The 6027-nt window shown below is 44.6% G+C and overlaps 1 non-coding gene across 1 annotated transcript; it reads right to left on the bottom strand.

The window, feature by feature from the left end:
• Positions 1 to 5068: 5068 nt before the first annotated feature.
• On the bottom strand, positions 5069 to 5206 carry LOC119921190. Its single transcript, XR_005448495.1, has one exon. It is a non-coding gene; the product is annotated as a small nucleolar RNA SNORA7 (small nucleolar RNA).
• Between the last annotated feature and the right edge of the window lie 821 nt (positions 5207 to 6027).

Below are 6027 nucleotides of genomic sequence, written 5' to 3'. Positions count from 1 at the left end.
TGTTAATGATGTGCATCTAGCTTTACTTCTATTTATTCTGATGACACCTGTCCACATGTTTTGTTGTCTGTCTCCCCCTTCTAGACTGTGAGCCCATTGTTGGGTAGGGACTGTCTCTATATGTTGCCAACTTGTACTTCCCAAGTGCTTAGTACAGTGCTCTGCACACAGTAAGCGCTCAATAAATATGATTGAATGAATGAATGAAAGGGGAGCCAAAGAGAGAAGCATTGGCGGAAGGGATTGAAGGATAAGAGGAACAAATGTTCGCAGTTGGAAAGGAGGGTCGGGCCACGCTCTGCCTAGGCCTTCCCCAACCCTCCCATGGAAATGACATAGGAACACGCCCACACTCCTCACACCAACCGTCCCCAACGCCAATAAATTCAACCAGCTTTGGGGGAGAAGAATGAGGCAACTTGAGGAAAAGGAAATGGCGGGGGTGGGAGGGGGGTGTCAAACAGCTACCTACATGAAGCCTGAGTGCAAACAGTCTGTTTGGAGAAGCAGCGTGGCTCAGTGGAAAGAGCACAGGCTTGGGAGTCAGAGGTCATGGGTTCAAATCCCGGCTCCGCCAACTGTCAGCTGTGTGACTTTGGGCGAGTCACTTGACTTCTCTGGGCCTCAGTTCCCTCATCTGTAAAATGGAGATTAAGACTGGGAGCCCCCTGTGGGACGACCTGATCATCCGGTAACCTCCCCAGTGCTTAGAACAGTGCTTTGCACATAGTAAGCGCTTAATAAATGCCATCATTATTATTATTATTAAACAAAACAGGTCATTAGCCTCTAACTGCCCACCTCAAAAACCGTGGAATCCATCAGTGGTATTTTATCGAACACTCACGACGCGTTGTACTTGGCAGAGTACGATACCACAGAATTAGCAGAAATGTCCCTGGAAGATTAAAAAAACCCTTTGGAATCCATTGAAATCACTTAGAAAATGGGTGGCATTGGTGGTTGGTAGGCATGAAGGTGTCCCCAGTTATTCGGATGGTGCTGGAAATCCTTTGGTCTCGGGTCGTAAAGCATTCCATAGAGCCAAACGTGCCCCTGGCAGAAATGGTGCCAATGGTTGATAGGCACGTTTCCTGCCCGCAAGGAGTTTACAGTCTAAGGGGGAGCAAGACAGCACTAGAAATAAATAATGGATGTATTCGTAAATGCTGTGAGGCTGAGGGTGAGGAGATCATCAAGTTGTTTAAAGGATTCAGATCCAATGAGTCGGAGTCAAGCAGGGAATCAATCAATCTGTACAGTCACTGTGTACAGAGCACTGTTCTAAGCACTTGGGAGAGTACAAAACAGAGTTGGTAGACACGTTCCCCACCCACAACCAGCTTACAGTCTAGAAATATGGTGGATTTGTGGATTTGGCACTTGGATCTGTCGCTTTTAATGGTATTTGTTAAATGTTTATCATGTGTTAAACACCATTCTAAGCACTGGGGTTAAATGCAAGTTCATCAGGTCGGACACAGTCCCTGTCCCACACGGGACTCATAATCTAGTGGGGAGGGCAAACAGGCATTGAATCTTCATTTTAGGGTTGAAGAAATTGAGGCACAGAGCTGTTAACGTGACCTCACATAGCAGGCAAGTGGCAGAGCGGGGATTAGAACCCAGGTCCTTTGACTCCCAGAACTGTGCTCTTTCCACTAGGCTATGTTCCTTCTCAAAGGGTGATTATCCATGATTCAGCAACAACCCGACAGGACATTATGAGACCTAGATGGAGGCATTACAAGCCTATTCTGCAAATTTGCAAATGCTTTAAGCACTTGATATTCACCCTACACTCTGCCCCAAAACACTTATGTACAGATCCATAATTTTTAAATTTGTATTAATCTCTGTGTCCTCCTCTAAACAGTAAGCTCGTTGCGGGCAAGGAGCAGGTCTCCCAATTCTGTTGTACTCTCCCACACACTTAAATACAGGTGTGCGCACACAGTAAGCACTTAATAAGTATTATGACTGATTGGATTGCAAGTGGGGAGAAGCATGAGAAATGCTTGAGGAGTAGTGTGCGCAGAATGGGGGACGTGGTGTGGAGAAACAGAGGACTCGACAGGGAGACATTGGAGAATGGTGGAGTTTTGGGTTAAAAAGAAAAGTCCTCAGCAAAATAGACTTCAGGCATCAATGGTTTAGATCGTGCTATTTTTTGGACAGTTCCCAGATGTCTTAAGGTTGCACCCAAGGGGTGATTATCAACGATTTGACAACAGCCTAAAAGAACATAGTGAGGTCTGAATGACGGAATTGGAGGCCCACTCAGTGAATTTACAGATACTGGAATTGGGTAGGGTGGTTAACAGTTCAGAAAAGAGCAGAACTGAAATTTCAAGTGATCGTGATAATTAAAGAATTGGTCCCTCAAAAATAGCATGAAGTTGAATAAAGACAAATGCACCATAGTCCCTATTTTTGGGATAAAGAAAGGCAAAAGATCTGAGGGTCAATAAGCGGTAGCCTTAAAAAATGAGTCAAAATGAGCAACGTATTCTAATCATCTCATCCCCAGACTGGCATCTTTCTGGTTATGGTTCCTCTAAACTGTAAGCTCAGTGTGGGCTAGACATGCCTACCAACTCCATTATATTGTACTCTCCCAAGTGCTTAGTACAGTTCTCCGCCTACAGTAAATGCTCAATAAATACAATTGGTTGATTGATTTCAGGTAACGTCCTAAAAATGTCAAGCAGATGGTCCCAGATGCTTTCAGTTCTTCTTCAGCTGGCTTGAGAGTAACAGAACATCACCTGTGGCTTGGGGTAAGAAAAAAAAAATACTTTGGGTTCAGACCAACTATGTTACGTTGCTTTCAATTTCTCCTACTTTGTCACAAATGTGATGGCAAAACACCATAATGTAAATGCAGATTAACAATAAACTTACCCCCTTGGAAAAGTTTTTCAGAAGTTTTTGACAATTATAAGAGGAATTTTTCTGCCTCAGAATGTTGCTTTTAGTTTTCAGGGTCAAGTGCCCGTTCAGGTAATACGTTCCAAAATAAACTTTCCAAATGTGACATAAAGATGCAAACGGCGGCTTATGCTATTGTATTACACATGCAAGTTGTAGAGTAAGTAAACAGCCAGAGAGGGTATTCAAGTCAAACAAGCAGCATGAACTAGTTTATAGAGTACGGGCCTGGGAGTTAGAAGGGCCACTTGTCGGCTGTATAACCTTGGCCAAGGCACTTCACTTCTCTCTACCTCAGTTTCCTCATCTGTAAAATGGGGTTTGAGGCTTTGAGCCCCATGTGGGACATGGAGTCTGTCCAACCTGATTAACTTGGACCTACCCTGGGGCTTAGAACAGTGCCTGGCACATAGTAAGCACTTAACAATTACCATTTTTTTTTAAAAAAACCAAAGCCCAAGCAAACAATTCTGTTATCATTCTGGACTCCAGGTTGATTTCTCATATCTTCGGATCAGGTAGAAATGTCCGAAAGGACAATCGGTTATACCAGCTCGAGTCTTATGTAAAAGCTGTTGAAAGATCATAACTTCACCATCGTGGAGGAAACACTCAAAGCCCAAATGGGAAATTTCTGGAGCATTTTTCAATTGAAAAGGTGACCTGAACATGGCAGTATGTTTAATTTTGAAAACCATGTAACACTGGCTGAGCTAGATTAAGGCTTTCGGGGCTCTGGCCCAGGGCTTCAGGCTAATAGGGAGCCTACACAAGTAAATCCACAATTTTTTTGCACGAAAATAAAACAAATACGGCCTATGATTTGGGGTGTATATAAAAGCTGTTTTAAGGCAGGAAGTAGGGTATTTGGAATTAAAACTCTACTTTCATGCTTTCAGACGGAAATGTAGTCACAGAATGTCTTTAAATTAATTAAAAGGCAGTTTTAGGGTAGTGTTAATAGCCTCAGTGTCAGAATCGTGATCGTTTTATTTTAAATTAGGAGAAATATTTGCATAATCTACCCTCCCTCAGTGGACTAAGTACAGTCCACTGTACTAAGTACAGTCCACTTAGTACAGTGCTAAGCCCTTAGTACAGTGCTCTGCACATAGTAAGCGCTCAATAAATACGATTGATGATGGACTAACATTGCCGAAGGGATTACACAGTAGGATCCTGGTTCCTTGATTCGATCATATTTATTGAGTGCTTACAGTGTGCACAGCACTCTACTAAGTGCTTGGGAGAGTACAATATAACAATAAAGAGACCCATTCCCTGCCCACAATGAGCATACTGTTTAGAGATATTCACAACAAGCCCTCATTATATAAGCATTAAATAAGATCCATCTGGCCCACGGTTTCTAGCCAGTTGTAAATATACAGGCAGTCCCCCCCAAAAAAGACCCAAAATTGGTTGTTTCCTGGAATCCTGGAAAAATAATTTGATGTTTATAAATAAGGTGACTGCCACGGCAGGAAGAATCCAGTGCTTCCCTGCTGCCTGAAGCAGATGGCCTGGCCACTGTTGGGGTAATGGCAGAGCCACCATGGCCTGATGGAAAAGGTACAGGCCTGGGAGACAGAGGACTTGGCTTCTAATCCCAGCTCTACCACTTGCTTGCTGTGTGACCATCATCATCATCATCATCAATCGTATTTATTGAGCGCTTACTATATGCAGAGCACTGTACTAAGCACTTGGGAAGTACAAATTGGCAACATATAGAGACAGTCCCTACCCAACAGTGGGCTCACCACACACCTGAAAACGTCAAGCAGATGGCCCTAGATGCTCTTGTCTGAGTCCCCCTCTAGACTGTAAGCTCGTTGCAAGGTGGGGAGCGTGTCTACCGACTATTATATTGTACCCTCACCAGTACTTAGTTCAGTTCTCTGAACACAGTCTTGACATGTCCTATGATGTCAAATTGCCTCCGAACCATAGCGACTCCATGGACGCATCTCCCCCAGAATACCCACCTCCATTTGCATCTTCTGGTAGTATAGTCAGAGTGTTTTCTTGCTAAAAATACAGAAGTGGTTTACCATTGCCTTCTTCCGTGCAGTCAGCTTGAGTCTCCGCCCTCGATTTCTCCCATGCCGCTGCAGCCCAGCACAGGTGAGTTTTGACTTGTAGCAGATCACCTTCCACTCGCTAGCCACTGCCCAAGCTAAGAATGGAATAGGTAGGCCTCTGCTTGACTCTCCCTCTTGTAGCTCAGACTGGTAGAGTACTTGAAACTCTCCACGTGTGATCCTGAGAGGGACTGCACGCCGAAAGTGCTCAGTATTGATTGTTTGTGCCTCAGTTTCCTCAACTGTCAAAATGGGGATTCTATGCCAGTTCTTCCTCCTACTTAGTGACCCCCTTGTGGGACAGGGACTGTGTTCTACCTGATTAACTTGAATCTTCCCCAGTGCTTAGAATGGTTTTTGACCCCTAGTAAGCACTTAACAAATACCGTAATTAATCCTGTTTTCTGGAAGGGTGGGGAGGAAGCCCTGGCTTCCCTATCCCATTAGGGGTGTCGAGCAGCTCCAGCCTTGAAGCTTGAGCTCCAGGGCTTCCTCCTTCACTGATGCCCTGGTGTGATGGATCCTGTCCCCTCAGCCCTTTTTAGGGTGGAAATAGCCGACAGAGTTGCTGGAGGCAACCGTGTCCAGGGATCCTAAAGCTTTCCAATTTTCCCCTCCGGGAAGGGGCGAGAGTTGGAGACCTCAGGCAGAGTAAGCCTCAATCCTTCACCCACTCAGGCCACTGCCACCACCCCTTGGCTCGCCGAAACCATTCAAGAGCCACAAGGAGATCATCCAGCGAGCTAGTCAGCCATCCTATTTCCTGAGAATGGCTGCATGAAGCACGTTGTGGTCTATTCCTCCCCTCAGCCTCCCAGCCAAACATGGCTTTCTGACAACAGGAAATCCAGAAATGAATGTTTGAGCTCTAAGTTCATTGCAATAGAAAAGTAGATATCATCTTAAATAAATAAGTAGCCAAGATAAAAAATGCCACTTTCCTTTTTTTTTCTAACATGTTCCTGCCAAGGGTTATCTTTTTTTTAAAATGTGCCAGACACTGTACTAAGCA

The sequence above is a fragment of the Tachyglossus aculeatus genome (genome assembly GCF_015852505.1).
Source record: "Tachyglossus aculeatus isolate mTacAcu1 chromosome 12 unlocalized genomic scaffold, mTacAcu1.pri SUPER_6_unloc_1, whole genome shotgun sequence".
In the NCBI taxonomy this organism is placed as follows: Eukaryota; Metazoa; Chordata; class Mammalia; order Monotremata; family Tachyglossidae; genus Tachyglossus; species Tachyglossus aculeatus.
The sequence above is the reverse complement of the archived record's forward strand: the minus strand, read 5'-3'. Positions and strand labels throughout refer to the sequence as shown.